The sequence below is a fragment of the Xyrauchen texanus genome, chromosome 12 (genome assembly GCF_025860055.1).
Source record: "Xyrauchen texanus isolate HMW12.3.18 chromosome 12, RBS_HiC_50CHRs, whole genome shotgun sequence".
Classification (NCBI taxonomy): domain Eukaryota; kingdom Metazoa; phylum Chordata; class Actinopteri; order Cypriniformes; family Catostomidae; genus Xyrauchen; species Xyrauchen texanus.
In genome coordinates, this window is record NC_068287.1 from 32447653 (window position 1) to 32473673 (window position 26021).

The window sequence follows — 26021 nt, forward strand, 5'->3', positions numbered from 1 at the left end:
ATAAGTATGTGCCCCACCAAGTAAACATGACATAATGATACATTGACAACTCATTTAATACACATGCACCAGTGAAATAAAGACCAATGTTTATATTAAAATACATTTTTGAAAATCCAAATCCACCAACACTTTAAGGGAAAATACCCATAATGAGGGAATATATATATATATATATATATATATATATATATATATATGGTCTCTCAAGTCTCACGCATTCACCTCACAGTGACACACACATTTCAACCAGTTCACACGCTCACACGCATAGAGTGTAAAAAAAGATGGACGACGCCCCTTCGCTCTTTTCCATTGGTGAGAACTGAAGCCGCCAGTGTCCCGATATTGTGCTGACATCTTGGGACTTGAGTCTGCACAGTTGCGATTTCGGAACCAGACCTGCGCAGTAGTGAGCAGGAAGTAAAGCCGCGAAATCAAGGCCCTGCCCTCACTCTCGCTGAATCCATCGCAAGCACAAGCCCCTGCACTATTGACTTATGACGGTGTGAAATAATTAATTATAGAAATTTTTATATAAAATTTAAAGCTCCAATCTCCTCAGTCCTCCGAAGATCCCGAAAAAAGTCAGTTGGTGCTTCAGTGACTACTTCGCTCAGAGAACCTGTCAATCACAGCTGTCAATCATGATGTCACAGCACCGTTTTTATAGCATCAAATAACTAAATAAAAACAAACTTATTTTGAAAACAAACACTTGAAATTACATCAACGTGATAGAAACTACAGTAAATGACAGAAACTAGATATGTGAAGTGTAATTTAATTGTTGGTCTCACGTCCAGTTGAATAACATGGGGAGGCGGGGTTTATGACCTATACTAGGACCAGTCACCGGGGGGCGATCGAGACGTTTTGGCTTCACTTTTGAGGGCTTGTGCGGCACACTTGCTTTCAACAATGGGGTGTCTTGGAAAGAGTGGGCGTGGCTAAATCAAGGGCTCAGTCTCGTGGAAGTTAGAACGGCTAAAATCGTACAGCACCTTTAATTACAGCAAAAATGTATTTCGACTTGTAAGGCCTTTTCTTAAAAAGAAAAAAAAAGAAAGAAAAAAAAACACTATTCTATATATACAGTGGGGCACTTACAATGGAAGTGAATATGGCCAATTTTTTGAGGAATTTAAAAGCAGAACTGTGAAGCTCATAATTTTATAAAAGCACTTACAGTAATTCCTCTGTTAAAACTCATACATTATTTGAGCTGTAAAGTTGTTTAAATTGTAATTTTTTTACAGTCGTTTTAGGGTTTGTTGACATTACATCATCATGGTAACGAGGTCTTTCACTAAATTGACTAAATTTACACGGAAATGTCAGTGAGCAATTTTATCACACTAAAACATGTTAACACACATATTGTTTATGTCTTGTGGCTGTACTTTTATTCTTTTTTATACGGTACAGCTAAGTGGCTATCCCACATTACGTTTTCTTTATCAAAAATTCTAGCTTACCTTCTAGTTTCTAGTTACAGATAGTATTTATTTATTTGACAAATTATATGTTCGAGGACATGTTTGTTTTTCTTGTGTCGAATTGAGTTGTTTGTGTTGCTGTTACGTAGGTCAAAGAATAGACAATCGTTTAGTTAGCGTGTCTGTCATAAACTGAATTGTATAACAGCACGTCACCAGGTTTCGCAATTTACCTTTAAAAACTCCATGGCAACCACAGTTATAACGGTAGTATATTATATAATTGGCGGACATTATGTTTAGCACGGTACATTTGTGTTATGTTTTACCCTTTACTTTATGACATTGATGTTTTGCAGGTGTCCTGCTGTTCCGTGAGCGTCGTCAGATTTGATGTATGTTGTGTACATAATAACATAGATCAAACCCGACAGTAGATGGCAGTATTGGAGCATTTCCCCCCCTTTTTCCCCACTCAAAGTTCAAGGATTTGGCGTGAATAGAAAGATAACAGACTAAAAGACGAGAAGTTTCTCATATTAGAGCTAAATATGAAGAAATCGAGGATCCTCTAGCTGTTTCAATGCTGTTTTGAGAGTGGCAAAACAATAACACCATTTTAAATGGTGTCAAAGTTTTAAATGTTCAGTTTAAAATTCATACAACCATCCGTGTTAATCTTTGCCTTTTCTTCCTTTCAGGGAAGCTGAAAATGAAAAGGAGTAGGCTATCGACAAACGTGTTAGGAAGTTAACTGTGACCCTGAATAATGTAATATTATGAAGGTACATAGGATCGTTTTAAAAAGATACTGTTGTGTAGATATTGTTTTATGTAGACTTGATGATATTATTATAGTCCAGTGTCTTCACTGTGTTTATAGAACGTGTCTTGTGATCATTGATTATGCTTTGAGAACATCAGACATGCAGGTTGTATAGTTTTCATTACTTTTAATGCTTTTTGTTTGAATTAAACATACAATGAAATCCAATTATGTAAGAAAGTCTCGAATATGATTCCTAGGTCCATGTTATTGTAACTGTGCCATTACTTTGCCCAGAAATTTCCAGTATTATTCCATTCCACACTCGGCTGACCCCTTCCTCTGTATGTCAGTGAGGCTGTGTATAGTCACAGCTGATAGTATTAGTCTGACATGTGACTCGAAGGCTTAGAGCAAGGGCCAATTAACTGGTGTAAACCTTTCAGCAGCAAATCCAAGCACTGCCAGAATCTCGACTACAGCTGTGTGATGTCTCTGACCTGAGTAGCATGGCTGTCCAAGGGCCATTCACACCAACACACAACAGCTTTTCACACAGATCAACGCGCCCTAAAGGATGTGCTGGTTGATGTGCCTTCACTAAGCTCTTAGTACTTACCATGTGTTGCACAGCATAGTGCACAAGGTGTACAGTAGATCCAGTCTGCTAGATTCATTGCATAGACCAGGGCAAGTCAGGGCAAAGCAACAACTCCTGCAGATTCCCCTTATCTAAATGTCATGCAAAGTAGTTTAGTTTCAGAGAATATCCTTCTTTGACCTCACTGTACACAAACTCATTTGGAGAAACAGCTGCTTGTGTGTGCTTCTTCAACTGTCTTCGGATGACCATCACAGCATAGAGGGTCATGGCTGTGACAAATGTCATTTGCTTCTGGGAGATGGTGTAAATGTGCCAGAGCAATGACTGTTCAGGGCAGGGGTGACACTGGGGGCAGACAAGGCCATGGGCCTTCTACCATTTAGCAGCCAGTCACATTTTGTTGATGAATATGTAAACAATGTTAGACAAAAGGGCAAGGGCTGCAGGGGAGGGGGAGGGTCGTTGTGGTGACATGGCTGGAGAATGACAAGCACAAAAAACATCATCGGATTAATATTAGGCCTCAGTGACTCCTTTATTCTGTCAAAATGATTCATGAAATATTTATGGCAATAATGGGGAGGATTATTCTAGTGCAGTGAAACCAGATCAGAATGGGTAATTGTATCCACTGCCTCAGTGCTGGCTGTGAGTGAAGGTTGGAGTGGGGGGCGAGAGAAGAGTCATGTCTCTAAATCTGACCAAAATAGTTCTCAGCGTCAGTCAGAATGAAGGCAACATGCTTGTCACCACAATGAGATGCAAGTCCAGGATGGATGATATCTTGGCATAATTAAATAATGTCGTGGCCTCTTCCATTGCCTGTGCACTCGTTTGATTTGTTGATTATTGTTCAGTTCTGCTTGAAGCTCTCTGTGCTTCAACTTTATTTGTCATTGGGAAACTTACATGACCCTGGGTTAAGAGTTCTGTGCTGAACAGCACAAGTATACTGTGCATGTACAAGCCAGGAATGTACAGAAGAATATCTATTATTTATTGATGTTTTGTATGTTATTTATATTTTTGATAGGAATTATTAGGTGGAGATCTCTTCAGAATGCTTATTTTATATTCATTTGTTATTCTTTCTTTATACTGTACTGCAATATAGTGGGCTCCCTGTATAGGGTCAGATATTACACATTTCGAGATAAGAAATTAAACAGGGCTCGGTGTCACCAAAAGTGAGAAAAATGTCCCAGATATTTAAATGTAAGGACTAAAAATGCCCCTATAGTGATTTTTTTTTTTTTTTTTTTTAAATCAACCATTTTAGTGAGCATTTCAATTAATTAATTCAGTTGAAGTATTAGACAAAAATGGGCACTAGCAATGAAAAAAGTATGCTCTCATAATGGAAAAAAATGGCCCTTAAAAATTATTATTTTTATTGTGCATTTTAGCAATTTAGCACAAAGTGCTTCACAATACATAACAAAATACACAATACAAAATAAAAATTCACAAAGTAGTACAAGCAAATCTACACAAATTAGTTTTTAAACTGGACTTAATAACAGACCCAGATTCAGAAGATAGACTAATATCCCAGGGCAAATCTGGATCTTGGAACTGCCAACAGTTCACGACAAGAAGATCTAATTGTTTCATAAAGTCTTTACATTTCAGGTAAATAATCTGGCTCCAAATCATGTTATGCTTTATATGTAATTAATAAAATCTTTAAATCAACCATAAAATGAATTGACAACCAATGCAAAGAAGCTAAACTGGAATAATATGATTAAAAGACATAGTTCATGTCAAAAGTTCAGGCATGTAGTGCTGATTGTAGCTGTGCGGATGTGTCTTGATTTTAAATTGAAAACAGTGCATTACAATAATCTAGATGAGATTAAATAAAAGCATGAACAAGCTTCTCTGTATCCCTAAAAATCAAGATATGTCTCACCCTGGAAATATTCCTTAACTGATAAAACCATGTCTGAACTAACTTCCTGATGTGATATTCAAAATTTGGTTTTGTATAAAAACAGATGCCCAAATTCTTGCTGAATATTTAGAACAACCTGATTAAGTGCTACCTCAATTTTATTTATTTTTTAAACCATGACAGATTATAACATCTGCTATACAAGCTTAAAGAATATTTAAATTAGTCAGATCATTGGGATTTAATGGCAAATACAACTGTAGGTCATCTGTATAGCAATGAAAATGTATGTTGTATTTTCGAATCTCAGAACCAAGCGATAACCTACATATATAAAGAAAACACAATGGGCCCCTAACAGGGATCCTTGCGGAACACCACAATTTATTGTTGAAGAGGAGGACATCTCATCTCCAACAGACTCTACAAATTTCCTATTCTGCAAATAAATTGTTAATTTCTGACACAGACAGGAAATTAGAGCAAAAGAAAGGGGGATTGGATACAGCATTTAGAGCAGTAGCTTTTAGTGGTGGAAAAAATTATGTAAAATAATTCAAAGACATATTTTAGGAGTAGTTCATTATTTTTATTTACATATTATTTTACAAGCAGCCAGTATGTGCTTTGCTGGAGTCGACAAGTTTCCCGTTAGATCCATATGGTGGTCTTGTCAATACAAGATCATTGCTGAATCATATTTAGCCTCACATCTGTCACAGCAGCTTTTGTAATTAAAACATCAGTTTGTTTGAATGGAGCTTCTGTGATTGCTCAGTGATAAGTTCAAATCTACCAACAGCAGCTGCTGGGCAATTGGGTCTTATTAGAGTGTGATCCGTGAAATATTATAATTTATGTCAAATCTTGAGGTTGCCCTGATCCACCACCGATCCTGATGGAAATTTAAATGTGAGTTTCAACTCCCAAAACAGCACTTTTTTTTAAAATAATTTTCTGGGGTGTGAAAAGAACCTGGAAGTGCCACAGTGGAGCGTTTGAGTGTTTAAACTATGCATAGATAAAGTGCCAAAGTCACCCATGGTAATTTGGTTTCAAATAGGCTGTTTTCTAACTTTCAGGTCTGGAAACATTGACCCAGCCTCCAGACCCCATAACAGTGTTATGTCCATCACGGTTCTTAAAGGACATTCACATGCTGAGCGACTGGTGATATTGGGATGAAAAACACAGAACCTATCTTTTAAAAACACCCAGAAACCAGCCTTCATTCTGCATCAGTTAAGAACTAAGGTGAGGGGAAATTTCTGCATGGATTCGGTGGTGGCCTCACTCTGGATTTAAGAGATTTCCTTCAGCCTATTATCATGAAGAGAGAGGTGATAGCATGCCTGCCAGAATGTACCATAGCTTCTGCCTACTACAAATCATCGCCTGTGCTTTAAAGAAAAAATACTTTGCTGTCTCAGCCTTTACAGGATGAATATTTTACATTTATCAGGGCTGACAAGATTTCAGTGACATAATTAATTTCCTCCTGTAACTGAATTTAAAATTTAGTGCTTGGTGTTCCAACTTATAAGCCCTCTGCCTGAACACGTGGTGAGGTTCTTAAATCTGTGGTGTCATGAATTTGCATTATTTTTGCATTTGCTCTTAATTGCAAAACATTTAAGTCCACGCCTCGGCACAAGGAATGCCAGACAGCCTTCCAGCTGTGTTGTTCCCATAAATATGCATTTTTCAGTAAAGCTCTTAAGCATTACATAGGCAAGATGTGGGTTGGGGGACTGCACATTGTTAGCTGCGTGTGAAGGAAACTCAGATGTTCCTGAGGTCAGCAGCCTCCCTTGCTCCTATGATCTTCAACATTGCATAATCAAAGTGGTCTCGCTGGCTAATGACATGGTTCGTGGGAGGGAGGGGATTTAGTCGCTCACCCAATGTTTGCCCTAGAAATGATGTTGGTGAGTAGCATAGAAAATGAATAATTTGGAATTCTCAGGCAGCCTAATGTCAGGCCGGCTGCTCTGTCATTACTCACTATGTCAGGTCAGGCAAATATTTATTGGGTGCCTTCAATAATAAATGAAACATTGGAGCATCTGTCACTTTGGGTTTGGGAAATGAGTAATACGTTCGTATTCAAGGGGCCGTAGGAAAGATGCCCTCTGCTCGATAAAGCTCTACTGATATGAACCTCCCACAGACCATCAGCTAATCACTGCCATGGGGTGTTAGTCGTGAATGAGCTCCAAAATAATATCAAAGCTCGTAATGATGTGAATGAATAAGGTTATAGTATAAGGAATGTGCCTCAGTATTTAAAATGCATGTGTTCAGTGTACCCTGAATTCCCCCATCTCATCTTTGCACATTTATATTTGCATGGTTTTTCCCCTCTGAAAGAGGAACTAATGGCTGCAAATATGAAGCACCAAACTGCACAGTTTACGGCAGCCAAATCGTATGCTTTTGAACATCTAATGTGGCAAAATGAGTTGTTATAATAATATTTCTGCCACTGGAAGAACAGTCATTTTTCTTTAAGACCCACCTGTCACAGACCATTCTCTGGTCTGTGAAAGGTCTTAAGACCTATCTCTGCCCAGATTGCTGACTGAAATACTACTGAAATCCTCCTGAAAACTAAAAATTCAGGATATTTATGTAGGATCCCTCATAACTAAAACAGCAAATGGTCAATTCTGATTCATGCACATTGTGAGTAATTGCAAAAATTTAAAATACTTTGATTGTAAACCGTTTTCTATATTATTGTGTGGGGAGAGTTCAACCTATGCTTCATTTCATTCTGACCAGGTGTTACTTGATTCTACAGGGTTTCAAAACAAACATTTATCAAATAAATAAAAACGTTCTATCGCGGTTTAATATCTGTCCTACCATGCACACGTGACCACACGTAAAACAGATCCACAGGCCAAACATATTTTAACTTTATCATATATTGTGACATGTCTTTTTTTCATCAGTTAGAAGCATAGCACCTTTGGAAAAGTGTCCCCGCAGGTAAGTCGGTCTGGGTTTTATGCTGGTGATGTCCCGGCCGCCCCATATTTCTTACACGTCAAATAACATTTCCACTCTGCTAACACAAATACCAGCATTATGAACATGCAATTTAATTCATTTACAACCATTATGCCATTACGTTACCAAAAATGGGAACAAAGTGATTTTCAATTGTTTCAGAGTGAAAAAGTAATTTTTAAATGCTGTAACTGTTAGAACCGGAAAATTTCATTCCAGACCTAAGAGTTTATCACTGTAATGATAAACTGTATTTGGAACTACACGACTTCATGATGCCCAAAAAAATTAAACGTGTGTAAAGGAAACTGCTGCATCACACATTTTTATTGCCTTATTGCCCGATGTGGATGTTGCATTCACATTCACTGAATTTTTGTTAGATATGATGCAGTAATACAGATTTGATGCTGACTGGTTTTGACTGAGAAGCAGATCAGGCAAATTGGCATTTCATTCAGCCCTTAGCATAGAGTACTGTCACAAAAAAAACTAAAAAAACTTCATTGACCAGTATTTTGTTTTGTTATAACCGGTTACTATTTGGTAAGGAGGCTGCAGAACTTCTGAACCAGAACAACATTTTTAGTTTTTTTCTCGTAACGAACGAAAACGTACATTTATTTGTAGTCCCTGCTAGGCACAGTTTGGCAGTTAAAGTAATAAACTATTGTGGATGGGAAAATGAGAGGCTGGTGACATTGAGATTATATTGAGACTGTGACAGATTTTTCTAGTCTCATGTTGCCAGATGTTTAAGTTAACGACAAGGTCTGGTCCACAATGCAGATCAATTCTGACCAAGAACCACCTACTGAGTATGCCTGACTGACATGTAAAGCAATCAACCACATTTAATTTTGTTTTTACATGCTGTTTAAAGGGATAGTTCATTCAAAAATAAAAATTCTCTCATCATTTACTCACCCTCATGCCATCCCAGATGTGTATGACTTTCTTTCTTCTTCTAAACACAAACAAAGATTTTTAGAAGAATATCTGAACTCTGTAGGTCCATAAAATCAGTCTCTAGGTACAATCATGATTTCATGTTTACACTTCCTATAGTGCCATCTAAAGACTCTGCGCATGCGTCAAGCACTAGGAAGTGTAATCGAGCTTGAAATTGGGATTGTGCCTAGAGACTGCAATGACTATGTAAATTGAAAAGGAGTTACATATTGGTCTGTTCTCATCCAAAACCAACTGGATCACTTTAGAAGACATTGATTTGACCACTGGAGTCATGTGGATTAATTTTATGCTGACTATCATTGCCTGTTATCATTTACTTGCATTATATGGACCTACACAGCTGAGATATTCTTTTAAAAATCTTAATTTGTGTTCCGCAGAAGAAAGAAAGTCATACACACCTTTAAGGGTGGGTTTATCTGAAATATATCAGTGTGGAAAAAACATGTAAAAATAATAGCACAGCAATCTCTGCAAACAGTTGTAAAGAAAATAACACAAAAAAAACACAGACTTTTTAATAAATAATTTCAGATCGTCTAAAAGTATTATGTACTGGTTATAATACAGACATAACCACTTCTGCTAGTGAATATCTAGTTAAGTTACTACTAAGTGACTTAAACAAAACCACAAACCTGACAAACCTTTGCAAATAAAGTGATTCGTTTTTTAAAAGCATTCATTGTACCCAACCCTGGTACCCGGAAACTTTATTTTTCCTGGTCGACCAAAATCCAGTGTGCCCCAGGCAGCCAATTAGATTGGAGCTTGCCTGCCAGAGAAAGTGAGTTCAAGTTGTGTGTGCAAGTCAGTGAAAGGAATTTCTGTGGTCCAATGCCATAAAGTCTTGTTTTTGTAATGACTTCAGCACATTCTAATGGGCAGAATATGCCTTAATTGAATCTGGCTAATTTATACCATACAGATGGTACCTCACAACGGTATTGCCTTAACTGCATTGGGAATTTTGTTCTAATTTGTATTTATATTCTTCTGTGTAACAAATAGAGGAGGTGTAGATGTTCCATGCGATTGCATGCTCATTTAGCAGGCATAATTGATCTTCTCAGCTGCAGGGTGGCAGAAAGGGCTTCTCCTGGGAGGGGGTGAAGAGGAGCCAGAGACATTTCACTTAATTGAGGCTTAAACTTGGCTGCCTCTTTTGCCCTGCTCATACAATAAAGGCACCTCTGAGCATTGCTTGTGAAAATTCATGCTATTTGTTTGGGGTTATTCTGATTCTTCCAGGTCATTAATCTAATTTCTTTTCCAATCCAGATCCCTATTAACGATAACCTTCTTGGCAAACGGCTGAATCAAATTTGCACATCATTTGCAAAATGTGAAGATTAAATAAAGCAGAAGTCACTCTCTTGACGCACATAGACTTGTACTGCTTTTCTTAAGCATTCTAGCTTCTGGTCAGTTGTGTATGCGATATTGGCTGACTCCATGAATTATTCATTCAGCTAATTATAGAGAAATGCATATCTGATTCGATCTTTGTAATATCTTGTGGCACCTGGACAAACTAAATAACTTAAATATTACAGATGGATGGATGGATGACCTTCCAACTTTAAATATGCTCCTATGTGCAGGCGACATTGGTTTAGGTATCTTAATGTTCTGCATATTGCTGTTTTTATTGCATGTCCTCTTACAAGCAGATTGCAGAGTCTGTGTTGCTCTCAGACAATCAGATAAGATGTAACAACCAATGGAAGCTCGCATTGACATGACCTTTGTGCTTATCTTTAAATTTCCTTTGTAATCATGCATTTTAGTTTCCTGCGGGAACGTTTGATATCTTATTTCTTTCCTCTTACAGGAAACAACTTCTGTTCTGAAACTAAAGTTCCTGCTGTGCTTTTGTAGTTGCGAGTGAGCATGCAGACTATAATGGATGATAAACTGCATGCTAGCTGCAACTAATGTGAGCGAGGTGCTCATTGTTCACCATTATGTGAATAGCAGCGTAGGAGTTTGTTCAGTGCTTCGCAACACGGCACATTGTACATGCATCAAATTAAGCGTACCTGATCCCCTGCAGCACACAACACTGAACTCAGTTATTATGAGCAGCAAAAATGGGAAATTTGTCAATACTCACATGCTTGATCTATCTCCATTTCCTATTAGTGTGGAACGCTTGCTTCAATGAGTGTAATGGCAGCTGATTTATCCACATCAGAAGGGTAAAAGAAGGTTTTCCTTTTAGCTAATGGGAATGTCAACATCATCCATTTGAGTTTCTATAAATACATGCAGTCAAATTGCAAGAAACACAAACTGAATTTTTCACTATTAATAGTTATTTGAAACTTCTGGAATAATATGACCTTATTTAAGTGAACAGAAACTCTATTCCCTTTGTTTGTGTGTGTGTGTTTGTGTGTGCGTACTTACTGTAGCAATAGTTTGGGGGAATACATTTGCTCCCAAAACTGAGCTAAACCAAATCAAACTTTCCTTTGGGGACATTAGGGGTCCTTAAAGGGCTCATGACATACTCTTTCTTTTATCATTTTATAACCTTCCCTGAGGTACCCTGATAATGTTAAAAAAGCCAAAACATAATTTAGTAATATATGATCATTTTTCACCCTGTCTCTGGCACTCTGTCTAAAATGCTCGGCTTTGGCAAGCATCCCCTTTAAACTATAATGTAAGATCTAATAATAATAAAATCAATTGAATATCTACTCCAAGATATACTTAAGTTTCAGAGTGTGTGCATCTATTTAGCCAACAGCATTATAGTACTAATGCAGTGTATTATGTGCACGTACAAGCAAATGTTTTTGCATTTGGTGATTTATTCATGACTATTACAAATATGTGTGGGTGTATGTTCATACTGTATGCTTGTATTTAAATGTGTGTGTATTCACAGTGAGCAGGGAGCTGCGCTCACATCTGTTCATGTGACATAGCAGGACATCCTTTCAGGGCTATCTGACAGCTGTTCAATACGGCCTGATGTGCCAGGCTGCCAGTGCACATTTATCTTCTGCCCACATCTTATCTGCAGTGTCTCAGCACTGAGAAAGTGTCAGCCATTAATCAGTTTCATCAGTAGTTAATACTACCCTCTGGACCCCCCCACACACACACACACACTGCTCACCTGGCCTTGCGGTCTTCTACCGTCTGGCAGTCTGCAGAGGAGTTTTCATTAGCTCCTTGTCTAACCATAGTCTAATCTAGGCAGTGCGTCTGAAACTGCAGTGTGGTCCTCTCTGTCAATCAAAGCAGCTTCACAGTTTTGAGGGAATATTAATGTTTTAGTTGTGGAATCATAAATAAAGTATTTCTTTTTAATTGATCATGTGGTCTGAAGTTTGGGTATTTCCCTTGAAAATTGTCTCTATTGCACTTACCTGTAAAATCAGTAAATAATTGGTTGAGTAGTACACACAGGTACTCAGTGAACTGTGGTGTTTTGAAAGTAGCTGCTCTTTGAACAAAAAGTTTGAGAATGTTTATTTTAGTTGCCATCTGCCAAATGCCTCCTTGTCATACAAATTCCTTTGTAGTTTGTAGAGATATGCAGACTAAAGCATTACACCGCTGTGTCATGCTCTCACAGATACATGCTAAATCTCTTTAGGGACTGTGCAATTTCCCTACATTTGATTACTGTTGAGTGGACCTTTTAATTTCACCCCTCCCTTGATTTTAATCATGGATACATTGTAAGAACATTACTGCACAGTTTTTATCGCAACCGCAGCATATTGTGACAGAGATTGAAAGCTCAATGTTTTAAAATAGAGTGGAATGCTCCCATTGCAGTCAAGATTAATGTTGCCACCTGGCAATTAAATGTGTTTGCTTGAATAATTCATTTCTCTTCCTTCCTTTTCTTCTCATCATTCATTTATTCTCTTATTTTATTTCAGAGCAATTACTGTAGCCCATGTCCTGCTCATCAGTCCAGAGACTATTATTAAATCCCCATCTCGCCTCTTGTTTTTCCCCTTTTGTAGCTCAGGTACAGAGCAGACGACCTGCTTGATTTAAGACTCATTCTATTCCTCTGTCTCCTCTGAACAATTAATGACCACGTCACATTATCACAGACAGGGAGAATAGAAGTTGGAGGATTTGTTGACCGTTTTTTCAGCAAGCACTGTGGAATAAATTAGCTCACTATTGACTTGGATTGCACTATTTCCTGTCCACATAAAACCCTCCCTGCAGTTAAACAGGTCCAGATACAGGGAGCCACCCAAGAGTAATTTGTTTCTTAATGTTTCATGTGCTTACAGGGTGCATGTTTAAAAAGACCTTCATCACAGCATGGCAATTAAAATGCCACAGGTAGCTCGAGTGCATGTTGTTATTGAAGCAAAAGGGGACATACCTAATACTAATAGGACACTAATTCTCAAATTCATGTCATTTTTGTTTTTCATTTACAGTAAGGTTGCATTAATTAACATGAACTAACAATGAATAATATTTAAGTACAATAAAGTTGTATACGTTAACATTAGTTAATACAATAATATCTAACATGAACAAACAATGGAATAGACATGAGTAAATTAAAATGAACCAAGATTAATAAATGCTGTGAAAAGTCATTGTTCCGTGTTAGTTTATGAGCTAATTCATGAACTTATGTTAATGATTAGAAACCTATTGTAAAGCATTACCAACTTATCAACATTTCACTCATTTTGTATTGATAATTTCATTTGTATTGGAATTTAGGGATGCAGTGATATGAATGTTTTTGGTCTAAAACTATACCAATTTGAACAAAAAACTATAGGCCGAAACAGATATTTTGACACTTACCTTATTTGTCATTAGATCACTGTTTTACTTAGGAATGCTTAAAAATTAGAAATGTTCAAAAAAATGTACAAAAGATTTTTTTTACTGTTCTAACAATAAATAATATAATAAATATTTATAATTTCCAATATTTATAATTTCCGATGGTCAAAGGCTACTGGTTTCAAACCATTTTGGATGGTTTTCCTCATATTGTAGCTTATAGGTAAGTGCCGCTTTCATTTTTCCACATTAACTTGAGAATGAGAAAGAACAACAATGTAAAATTTCATGTTCTTAGGAGTTTCAACCTTTCTACATATTGTGGCTATTATTATTTCTGGATTGGGCCTTGATATCAGTTTTAAAAATGTTACTAATTAATTAGAAATAAACCATCTGGTTTTTATATCAGTGTTTTCATGCTTACTACTGAAATGCAGATGGTTTTTATTTGGTAAGTAATTGCAGATAAATATAGGGAACCGTCAAATCAGTGCATCTCTACAAAAAAGGAATCTTTTTTTTCTTGTTTATGACATTTGGACCCACTGTACTTGAATTGGAGGATACATATAAGCTTTTTGAATGTTATTGGATGCACACCAAAGTTTTGGTCATTTGCATTTTAGCACAAAACACATTCTGGACTCTCACACAAGTCATGGTTTCATAATATCTGGACTTTATTTGTAAAAAAAAAGAAAAAAGTTTGTGCTTTATAATAGGACACACCACACTGGATGACTGAAGACAAATGTGCAGATGGCATTACAAGAAGACTTTTTTATTTATTTATTTTTTTTTTTATGTTGCTTAATAATCTTTGTGTATGCCCTGACTGGATATTTCTGGCTCTTTCACTTTTGTGAAGTGCTAGGGAACTGAAGTGTTTCAGAGAAACGAAACAGTGTTAATCTTCTATGACTTTAAACAAACATGCTGTTTTATCATTATTAATTGAGTGTTTCACTTATGCATTTTTTTTTTAAATGTTGTCACTACACCTTAAAGAAAAAGTATTTCATATTTCTTGGTTTGGTTACCTGATAACATTAGAGCAGTTTATAATGAGGATAAAAAGAACAATATTAAGGGATGTTGCTGGTGTGGTGTGTTGCTTGATGATTGCAAGGTGATTACCAGCCCAGGTCTCTACTTAAATATTGTTGTCACTAATGTTACTTATAGGATGTCAATTAATTGTGGCAACTGAAATGTATCATATTAATTATTTATTCATGAGCGTAGAAATCTGGCGTGTTCCATTTTTACAATGAGCTAACTTGCTTAACAGTTATCTGGCATGGTCTTGGTGAGTCCGTTGGTTTGTACCAGTTTGTGATTACATGTTCTCTCTGTTGGGTTCAGGTGTGGCTGGCTTGTAATCAGCGTTTCCATTTAGGCCTTGATTGTTTCCATGGTAACGCTTATCATTCCACCTCACTGCGAGCCAAGGGCTACTGATCGCCATCGGTTCCCTGACTATATCTACCTTACTCTGTTTTGTGTTCATCACTCGATTGTTTGTTTGAGTCCTTTTACTTTCCTCTCTCTACCTCTGGCCTACTATACCCTATATCGTGTCCAGTGTATTGGTTACCAGTCAGCGCTGTGTGCGCCGGGATTGTGGTTACCATCCTGTCTGTTGCCTCACATTCTTTGACGCTTCTACTGAGTTCCCCTCAGCAATACCTCATTGCACTGGAAGTGCTCTACACACGACCACCATGCACACAAGCCTATGAACACACCATCCTTCTCCAAGCTGCAATTGGTGCCGGGGTTCCCCCATTGAAGCTTTAACAGCCTAGCTGTGTTTGTTTAATACATTTGATCATTGTCTCCACACTTGGATCTTTTGTCTCATCCTTCCTGACATTAACAGCTTTGCAGATATTTTCCAATTGTTCATAAATGTAAGAATGGCAGAAGAGAGTGGGTGTTTAGAATAATGTAAATATACAGTATATAACATAAGTTAATATAATGTGCCTGACACATTAGTTTTTATTTTATGAAATTTTAACTTACTAATTACACGTTACATCCTGAATAAAGCACTAAAGGATGATTTGGTGTCTGTCATTGCATTTTACATCTAGTAAAGTCTGATATGGGTTTTAAAGGTACAGTAATGAGTAATGTAACTACTGTTCAGAGAGAATAATTGGTAAAGTAATCCCCATTACAATTTAGAAATATTACTAGTAGACTGCTTCATTAAAGTAAATTCCCCAACACTGACTATAAAGAATAACAGTCTTCATAATTTTGTCTATATTGACATATTTAAATATAATTGCTTTGCATTGTTGTATGACATTGTAAGACATGAAGCTCTCTAAAGATAAAAGATTTGGCACTTCGCACTCAAAAGACATAAACACTTTTTTACTGACGTCTGACACATTTTGCCACCTTTCAATGTGAGAAAGTGTGTTATGCGAGCATTATGCTCCATCTGGTGCTGTGCTTTCTCCCTCACTACTTCTGTTAAAGAGCAGCAGGCCCATTATCATCTTATTTGTCTGACATTGTTGTTCATGTTGGTTTAATGATTGGAAACAGCACGACTCTTCATCGGCAGGCTTGCCATTGTGTCACAATTGATGAGGTTCTGTAATTAACGCTGTGGAATTAGACAAGCTCTATGGAACACGGTCCCCAGAGGTTAAAACTGCAACGCTCACCTCACAAAAAGCACAAGCCAGTCCTTCAGTAAGGTGGGCCCGTCTCAACTCACTGACTCTAATATGTGTTATGATTAAGATTGCCAGTGTTTTAATGAAATCTGTTTGCAAATATATATATATAACCCATATGACTTTCCTTCTGTGGACAAAAAAAGATGCTAGGGAGAACTGCAGCCTCAATTGCCATTCACTTTCATTGTATGGAAAAAATATGCATTGGAAGAAAATGGTGATTGAGACTGTCACTCTGCCTAACATTGCCCTCTGTACACAGAAATTGTATACATTTGCACATGTTTGGGACAACATGAAGATGACTAAATGATTACATCATTTTATCCACTGTATGAATAGTATATTGTATATATCCATTTCGGTCACAGTCCGTTAAAGGGCGCTATTTTGCTACTGTTGTCTTTGACAGCCATGAGAAGACACACTGCTACTCTACTGTTCAGTGACAGTCTCAGTGCTATCTTTTGAGGGCAGAGTTTTGGAAAGAGAGGGAGTATTTAATTCAATGGCTCAGTCTTGTGGAAGTTCCAGAATGGCTAAAATCGCTTACAGCACCTTTAAGGTTCATTATTCAAATTGTCATTCAGAAAAAGAACAGTTGTCATTCAGCATCCCCCTAGTAAAGTTGGCCAACCATTCACTATTTTTACAACTTTTTAAATGAAATACCGAGACTGTTATACATTCAATTATCATTTTATTAGGAACACCTTTACACCTACTTATTCATGCAATTATCTGATCAGCCAATCATGTGGCAGCAGTGTAATGTATAAAATCATGCAGAAACAGGTTAGACATCAACCATCAGAATGGGGAAAGAATGTGATCTAAGTGATTTCGACCGTGGCATGATTGTTGGTGTCAGACAGGCTGGTTTGAGTATTTCTGTAACTGCTGATCTCTAGAGTTTTCTCAGAATGGTGCCAAAATCAAAAGAACATCCAGTGAGTGGCAGTTCTGCAGATGGAAATGCCTCGTTGATGAGAGAGGTCAATGGAGAATGGCCAGACTGGTTCAAGCTGACAGAAAGGCTACGGTATCCCAGAAAAACACTCTGTACAATTCTAGTGAGCAGAATAACATCTCAGAATGCACAACATGTCAAACCTCGAGGTGGATGGGCTACAACAGCAGAAGACCATGTCGGGCACTTTATTAGGACCATAGAACTCAGTGAGTGTAGATTTGTGATAAGTAAATCTAGAATGAAGTGAAAAATAATGACTGTACTAAATTTTTGTTCATGTTTCATCCAATAATGCAAGAAGCTTGAGCAGTAGGGATGTGCCCGAAACTGAATACCTTATTCGGAAAGGCACAAATAATAACTTCAAAACGAATAACGAATTAATCCGAATAATAGAAAAAATATTCTGAAGACTGATCATCCAACGAGCTCAGGCCTGTTTGCAGTCTCCGTTAATTGTGCACATCTTAGAAATCTAAGGTTGTAAAGAGTATTAATATCATACATATTTTCCACTTCTTGAAATGTCTGATCACATTAACAACAAATATTTCGCACAATTCACACGTAAGGATGTATAAACCAACTTGAGCGTGATGTTTAATTCTAAGAAGTGGTGATTTTATAGTGGAGCTCGAATGTTAGTTGACCACATTTATATCCACATTAAGGTAATTATCTGGCTTATCCGGTATTCCAAAAATGTTTAAATGCTCCAAAGAGGTCTAAATACTTAATTAAATGTAAGTCTATTCAGAATATTCCTGCACATTTTATTTTTGCTTTTTATTTCTAGAAATACAGTATATAGTGGCTCGATTTTGCAATTTATTCCACTGCATTTCACTTTCTGCACAACTAATTAATTATGTCCTCCACAAAAATATGTGAACACAAAATAAATTATAAATGTTATTATCATTATATTAATTGTAATAATAATAATATTTAAATAGGCCTATCCGAGGCATACTTTTATACAGAAGCTATAGCCTAATTGTAAGAGAGTTACATTATTAGTTTTGATGCACTTCCTGTTTAAGCCACGCCCACATCCGGTTCTATCCAAATACAAAAACAGTTATAGATAACAGATGCAGATACAGATAATGTCTTTGCTGCACACCCCTATTGAGCAGCCTACTGTTGCTATGGTTACCTCCTCAGTTGAATGTGATTTTTGTTCATCTGATTTCAGTGCATTTATACCGGCAAGTGAAAATATGTTCCCTGACTAATTGTAATCTAACTTTTGTTTAAAAACGGTTGAAACAACAACAACAACAACAACAAAACTGCATTATACTTCATTCGGTTTGCCTTTGGACATTCATAAACAACTTATTATTGTAAACCTTTCAATATTTTTATACTGCTGCACTACTTATTGATATTGAACCCAAAACCAGGCAACAAGGACAGGAAATGTTTAGGCAATGAGACGAAGCAGTAGTGTTTGGGTCATATTTGAGTTGACACTTTGAAGTGTGCTGATGTGTAGGGCATATTGTCCTGTCTGGATGAGGCATGATTTTTTTGTTGCCTTGCTTAGGAATGTTGCCTGTGGCTGGAGAGAGACTCCCACTGTGCATCTCATCCAATACAGCATGAGGTCATTTTCTCTGGCCCCTGGCCCTGGACTCGGCTCTGCTCTTCTCAGAATGGGCTCAGAATCTAAACAACTCTGCCTGTTAGCAAAATTGTTTGTCCTTCTTTGTCATCTCTCTCTCTCTCTCTCTCTCTCTCTCTCTCTCTCTCTCTCTCCCTCCACCTTTAATTTATCAGTCGTCTCCCCAGCCGTTTCTTGTAGTATTCAGCTCATGTTTACAGCTTCAGAACCAAACCTTTTTGTTCCCTTCTGGTTAGAATTCACATCACTCTGTTAATTGGCTATATTAACTGTGTCTGATTGAAGAACATTTGCTGAGGCAAAAAAATAAAAACACACAAATGGCCAACTCGAGGAACAATTATATTTAAAAGTGCAGGGACATCTTCATTACCAGTAAGTTCCTTTGTAGTTTAAACGAGTTGCTGTTATGCAGGGTTCTATAGAGTATATTTATTTGAATTTATACAACACAATGGATTTCACAAGCGTGCATTCAGCTCCAGCAAGCAAGTCTTACCCAACACAGCTCCCTCCTCCACATTTGAAATATGGACAATTTATAACTACTTTAATTACATGCTCGTTTAAACATCAATTAGAGTATTATTTTGAACTTCACATGGCCACCGACTCTATATGTTGACTTTGACCATCCTTATTGGGAACAATCAAACAAAATGGGCATTAGGTATTTTACATTTAAAGGTGATGTGTGTAATTCCTGCATCACTAGCATAACTAAATGGAATTGCAAAAATAATCTTTGTTTTCAATAGTAATAACAACTATGTTGTATGTCAGGCAATGTTGTTGTGTTGGGCTGGATGGGCCACTCAAAATACCTGCATTTTATTCACTTACAATCCTCAATCATGTTTAGCGGGCACACTCAACGCTGAAATTGGACTGCATCTTCAATATTTAAATGAAGTCAGTGTCTTTCCTTTCTGCACAAACACGCCTCGTTTCTTTGTAAATTAGGCTCAATAAAGATTGCGCTTCATTCACAAAACTAAGTGAAATTTGCCCTACTGCCAAATGAAAGTAGATGGTAAATTGAATTTTATTTAAAAGAGATGTTAATGAAAATTCTCAACCGATAATATCAGCAGTAATTAATCAAATACTCATCAAATGATGTTGAAGAACTTTATAACCTGGCATATATCCAGATGTGCGATGTCTATAAGTGCATATTCTGCATGTTTAGAGATGATCCAGGTGTCTGGATCAAAGTGATGTTGTTCATTCCCAGCAGGGTGGGTCAAATACGGATGCGGCATCCATGACTCTATTGCACTCAGAATTCGACTGCAAGATCAGAATTGCAATTCGCGTTCAGCAGCGATTTTGTGGATAGGATTATAAGGTGCTTCTATTGACCATTAATTCATTTTGAATAAAGATATAGCACAAATAATCAGTATTTAGAAATTGATTTTTCACAGTCTCCTTGTTGAAAATTGCTTATGAAATGATTTACTTATGAGCATATTGACAATAATTCAAAGCTTGTGTTCTGAATTCACAATTGCAGACAATTAATGCAAATATGTAAAATGACATTCACATAAATACAACTGCAGACACAAACTTGTATTACACATTATCTTTTGTACTTTTAATCATTTTCGCAGTACAACCACAAATCGGCGCTTACAACCTCTCAAATCTGGCACTGCAACTTTAAATCTTCATGCCTTGACTTTTGCAAAAAACCTGTAGCAAAACTTACTTGTGCACTTGTACAAACTGATGTCAGAGAGCAAGACCAGTGTTCGACGAGGGAGGTGCAATGAAGTCGTTTTATTGGTTGATGGAAGTTCTGAAGTAAGTTCAGCTAATGATGATCAATAACTAAGGTAAAATGTACAGTCAGCCGGTCATTATCTTCAAATAAACCAGGACCAGGTGATCAGGGCCCCAATGCAAAGCTGTCTTTTATTATCCCACTGAATGAGGTTTATTTTAAGATAATGACCGGCTGACTGAACATTTTACCTTAGTTATTGATCATCATTAGCAAACTTGCTTCAGGTTCACATCGGTGCTGTGAGTGTAAATTACATCATTCAAGTACAAATATTTATTGTACAAGTTCTAAAATCCAAATATGCAAGATCTCAAGTTTTGCTACTGATTTACCATCATATAGTTCACCCGAACAGTAAATGAAAAGGATGTATCATTTACTCACCCTCCACAAAAGGAGAAATTTTCAAGGCTGTTGACGGAGCTCTTTTTTCCATAGCAATGGTCTTTTTTTTTACCATTCTTCTTAACATCTGCTTTTATGATCCACTGAAGAATGTTTCAAACAACATAAGGATTAGTAAATTATGGCAGAATTTTACCTTAAACTCCAAATATTGACATTGAAAATAAGAATGATAGATTTCTGATAATTGATTCTGGTTTGATTATTACCATTTTATTTTATTTATTTTTATGAGTGGAGATTTTTCTGTACAAGAATATAATTAAAACAATAATTGCACCTTTTGATTCATCTACCGTAGCCAAATGTTGTTTTGCAAGAAGCTTTCTGAGGATACTGGATACATTTTCTTTATGCAGTTCTGTCTCTCGTGTGTTAGAACATGCATGTGTTTGTGCATGTGATTGTCAGGTGTGATGAAAGCATGTGGTGTACAGTCAAGGTTTTGTGAGTCTCTCTGCATGGAGTGAGAGGTGTTGGTGTGCTGGAGTGTCTGTTTTTTTTAGACCTGCTGTTTTAACTGTGGGGGTGATGACACTTGTCGTTGTTTAATTGCCTGCAGCTCTGTGGTGCCAACTCCAGCAAACTTTTCTTAATTGGGACAACTGCCATCTCTAATGAGCAGACAGGAGCTGCAGATGCAGGAGAGGATGAGCAAAGATATTTTAGCAATTAAGAAACAGGATGGACGATTTTTTTCCAAGTTTCTACAAGAGTCCTTATTAACCTCATATTTAAGTCACAGATACCTTGTAATTCATTAAAACAAAACAAAAACAAAAACAAAAAAACCATGGCAATGAAAATGAATGCAAGATTTAAAACAAAATCATTCAGTGAAATACAGTGGCCACAAAAAGTATTTGGACACTTATTCCACACTTAAAATGTATGCATTTAATTGCATTTGATACAAAAATATAAAACCTCCATCTCAAACCACCATCATTTTGGGGCTACTCTATATTAAACGTGTTTTTATTGCATTTAGATCAAACCTGGATGATCAAGGCACAATATTGTCATGCTGCAGATTAAATCATGTCCTTTGCATTAGTTCTTACCATAAATCATTTGGATTTGGTATTTAATCAGACAAAAACAGGACATGTGGTTTAACAGTAATCACTAGAATCTCTTCTGCTAAAACTAGAAATAACTTCTGCTGAAACAGACGTTTCCAAAGACTGCTTAGCTACACAAATATGAAACATAAAATGTTTTCAAAGTTTCATATGCCTATGATTTCAGTAACACAAAACCTACATTTGACCTTCATCCTGAAAAACTACTATCTACCAAACCTGATGCTGCATCAAGTATTTATTACCATTAGAGAGGAACGAGGTCTTGACCATTTAAACTAAAAAACTAAATCGTCTGACATTCACAATTCATGTCACTGAGAGCAGTAAAGTTACATTCTACAGCAATACATTTATTTTGTATTCGCTTGCTGTAGCTAATGCATCCCGAATACAACTAAGAATACAAAGACCCACCAAGTGAGGTTCTCTCATTAAACAGCCACTCAGTATTGAGAGGAGTGCTGTAAACAGAATACATGGCTGTTGTCATGACAACTAATTCTGTAAAAGCACTTGATTTGAGTTTAATGTTTCTGTATTGTCCTCTTCTGCAAATTGCTTTCCTTGAAACACACAAGGTTAGGCATTTGTGGTTGGTTAGCATGGAAAAGAGCACACAATTTCAACTGGCTTATGTGTACAAGGTGAACTAAAGGGGAAAACCATCAAATAAAATGCAGAATGTACTTAATACTGAGGCTGGTTTGTATCAGTTTAAATTACTGTGGCACATCCAGTTAGAATGCACTTGTTTCTTTCAAACTATGACTCTCTGTGTCTCCGTGTTACACTCTAAGGCTACATTAATCCGGAAACTGTACATTTGAACTGTACATCACTGTTCCGTGTGCGGACTGAAAATCAATTGTTCTCATGTTCCATTGACTGACAGCAATTCAGAATAAACTTCTCATCGCCTTTGAACGAAGCGATGTGAAGGTTTGTACAAAGTAACATTTATCTTTAGAAATGCTATGAAAGTGAAAAAACAGGCACATAAACACCACTACAACATGGGCCACCATCTTGAATGTTTTGGATTCAATGGATCACATGACTGCGTCACATGACAACAAATACATCATGATTTTCAGATATCTTTGTTTTCCCTGTCCAAACTACAACGCGAAGACAGTTTTCAAACTGATCCACATGGGAGAGCATTTTTGAAAAGCTCCATCAAAAATGCTGTCTAAGTATAGACGGAAAGCCCAAACTTTTCAAACAAAATGTAATAGTGTGGATGTGGCCTAAACATCGCCATTTTAAAAACCCAGTGAAATCAGAAATTGAGTTCTGTGGCCTTTAGTCAATGTATATTAGCTTTGAAGCTATCTCTATGCTAGTGTAGTCCTAAAAGTTGACTTAATTAACCTTTAACAGATTATAAACATTTAAAAATTGCTGTCTCTCTCTGAGAAAATGGGTCAAAAATATTGGTTTTGTCCAGTCAAAGACTCCCTGGAATGAAAATGTCCCTCCCCCTAATACCAGCTGCCACTGACCAGCAATTAGCAAACCACGGATCATGGCTGTGATGTAATTACAGCCTGTTTGCTATTTAAAAATGTTGGGACAATCCCTTCACTACCTCCCAACACCTAGCAAATACATCAACACAGACAACAGGTGCTTGTTAAGCCATTTCATGGGGTCTTTAATACTGATATAACTTTCTGGAGTGAACAGGGGGCACTTAAGTCTGATATAAAATCATTCTGTCTCTTTTCACAGCGCAAGGCTCATGTCTGACAAATCCAATTACTCGATTCACCCACCCACTCTCAGAGTGCTGGGCATCTGCTTGCAGCCCCCCCACCCCCACTTTGTTAAAAACATAGTTACTTATATGTTGATATGGGTGTATGGGTGTTTCATAAATAATAGCCCTTCATAACACCTCTTGAAGACTGTGTCCGACACATTGTGTATGAGGTTTCTCTATGTGTTTGGTGCCATTATGACACCAAAATCTTTTGGAAGATTTGATGACTCAGATTTTTAATTAAGTAATTAGCACAAAAGCCGGCATCATCTGTAATGAGTTAATTTGCCATTCACATGCTTTCCCAGCTCTCACCACCTCATCAGACCAGCAGTGTTGCTCCATGTCACCTCACACAGCTCTCCTCACCAAAAATGTGTCTGTATGCAGAAGGTTGAGATGAGGAGGAGAATAGTCTGATGTTTTTTTTTGGACTAAATCCCAGGAGGCAAAAGGGTTATGGGGGTGGGGGCTGCAAGTAGATGCCCAGAACTCTGAGAGTGGGTGGGTGAATCGGGTAATTGGATTTGTCAGACATGAGCCTTGCGCTGTGAAAAGAGACAGAATGAAATCTTTGATTAAGCTTGCCACTTTCTCTTCCCTATAATGCTTTTGGACAGAGCAGATAGCCCAAATACTATCACACAGAACCAGTGCTCTAGCTCCATTTTCAACAGGCTAATTTTGTTTGCTCATTCTCCTGAGAACACACATACACACCTCTAGACAAACATGTGAAGAGATTCTGTTTGGGGCACACTGCTGTGTGATAGTTTGTGATAGTAGAATATCAGTTTTGGCTACACAGAATCACATACAATGACCCCAAAAAGCTATTTTAAATGTATGCTTGTCATTGCATTACATACAAAATATTAAACCAAGTGGCATTGGCAAACAAATTATGCTAGACCTTTTCTGAAAATGTGATTTTCTTTTTGCAATTACCTTTAACCAAATGGTCTCAATGTCATTTTAAGTGATTAAAGCAAGTTCCCCTCAAGTTCAGATAGGTCTTGTAACAGAGTAAACATGAGTGAAGTTCATCACATTAACTATGTATAGACATGTTTCACTAAGTCTGTGTGAAATTTCCCTTTATCTCTTATCAAGGAGGAATGTGGGGACCAGGTGAACCGTCCATGGAAGTCTTTTATTAGTCACACTTTTCAGAATCACACACACAAAGATCTGCTTTTCCGCATAACACTGAACACACACATGAACACGGCTGTGTGCATCACTCTCTCTCTCTCCTTCAGCGGTCTGGACTGCCCTTATATCCCTCTCCAGCTCTCACTGCAAAACAAAACAGCTGTTAGAGATAATTTCCCACAGGTGTCAATCCTTACTGCTCTTCCTATCCTGGCCTCGCTCGCTCTCAACAGAATGTCGCTCAACCACACCCCCATCTCCACAGTCTGATTACCACAATGTTACCAATTACATTTTGTACAGTATATCTAATGTTTTATCTTATGAAACTTAAAAGAATAGTTCACCCAAAAATAAAAATTCTCTCATAATTTACTCACCCTCATGCCATCCCATATGTGTATGACTTTCTTTCTTCTGATGAACACAAAGAGTTTTAGATGAATTTCTCAGCTCTGTAGGTACATACAATGCAAGTGAATGTTGGCAAGAACTTTGAAGGTCTAAAAAGCATATAAAGTCAGCTTAAAAGATATCCATACAACTCCAGTGGTTAATCCATATCTTCGGAAGAGATATGATAGGTGTGGGTGGGAAACAGATCTATATTTAAGTCCTTTTTTACTATTTACAATTTCACTTTCATTTACACATTTGTGGCGAGCAGGGCGGGGCCAAGCGGTGTCTGGCAGAGTGAGGCCGGGAAGATAAGTGGTGAATGAGTTTCACCTGTGTGTCACACTGGTCTCGTGTTTCAGTGAGGGGCGATGAGTGTATTTAAGGAGAGGAGACAGTGACAGACGGGAGAGAGACACGCACTAAGCTATCTGAATGTGTGTGTGTTAATGTGTCTGCATAAAGCAGAGCATGTGTCGGGGACCGCTGAAAAGCAAACCCTATGTGTGTGACACTGAAAAGTGTTTTATAGTTAATAAATGTCTACATGTGTTGTCAAGCTGGTCCCAGCTTCCTCCTTTCCCATCCTTACATTGTTGCAACATTCATTCTTCTTTTG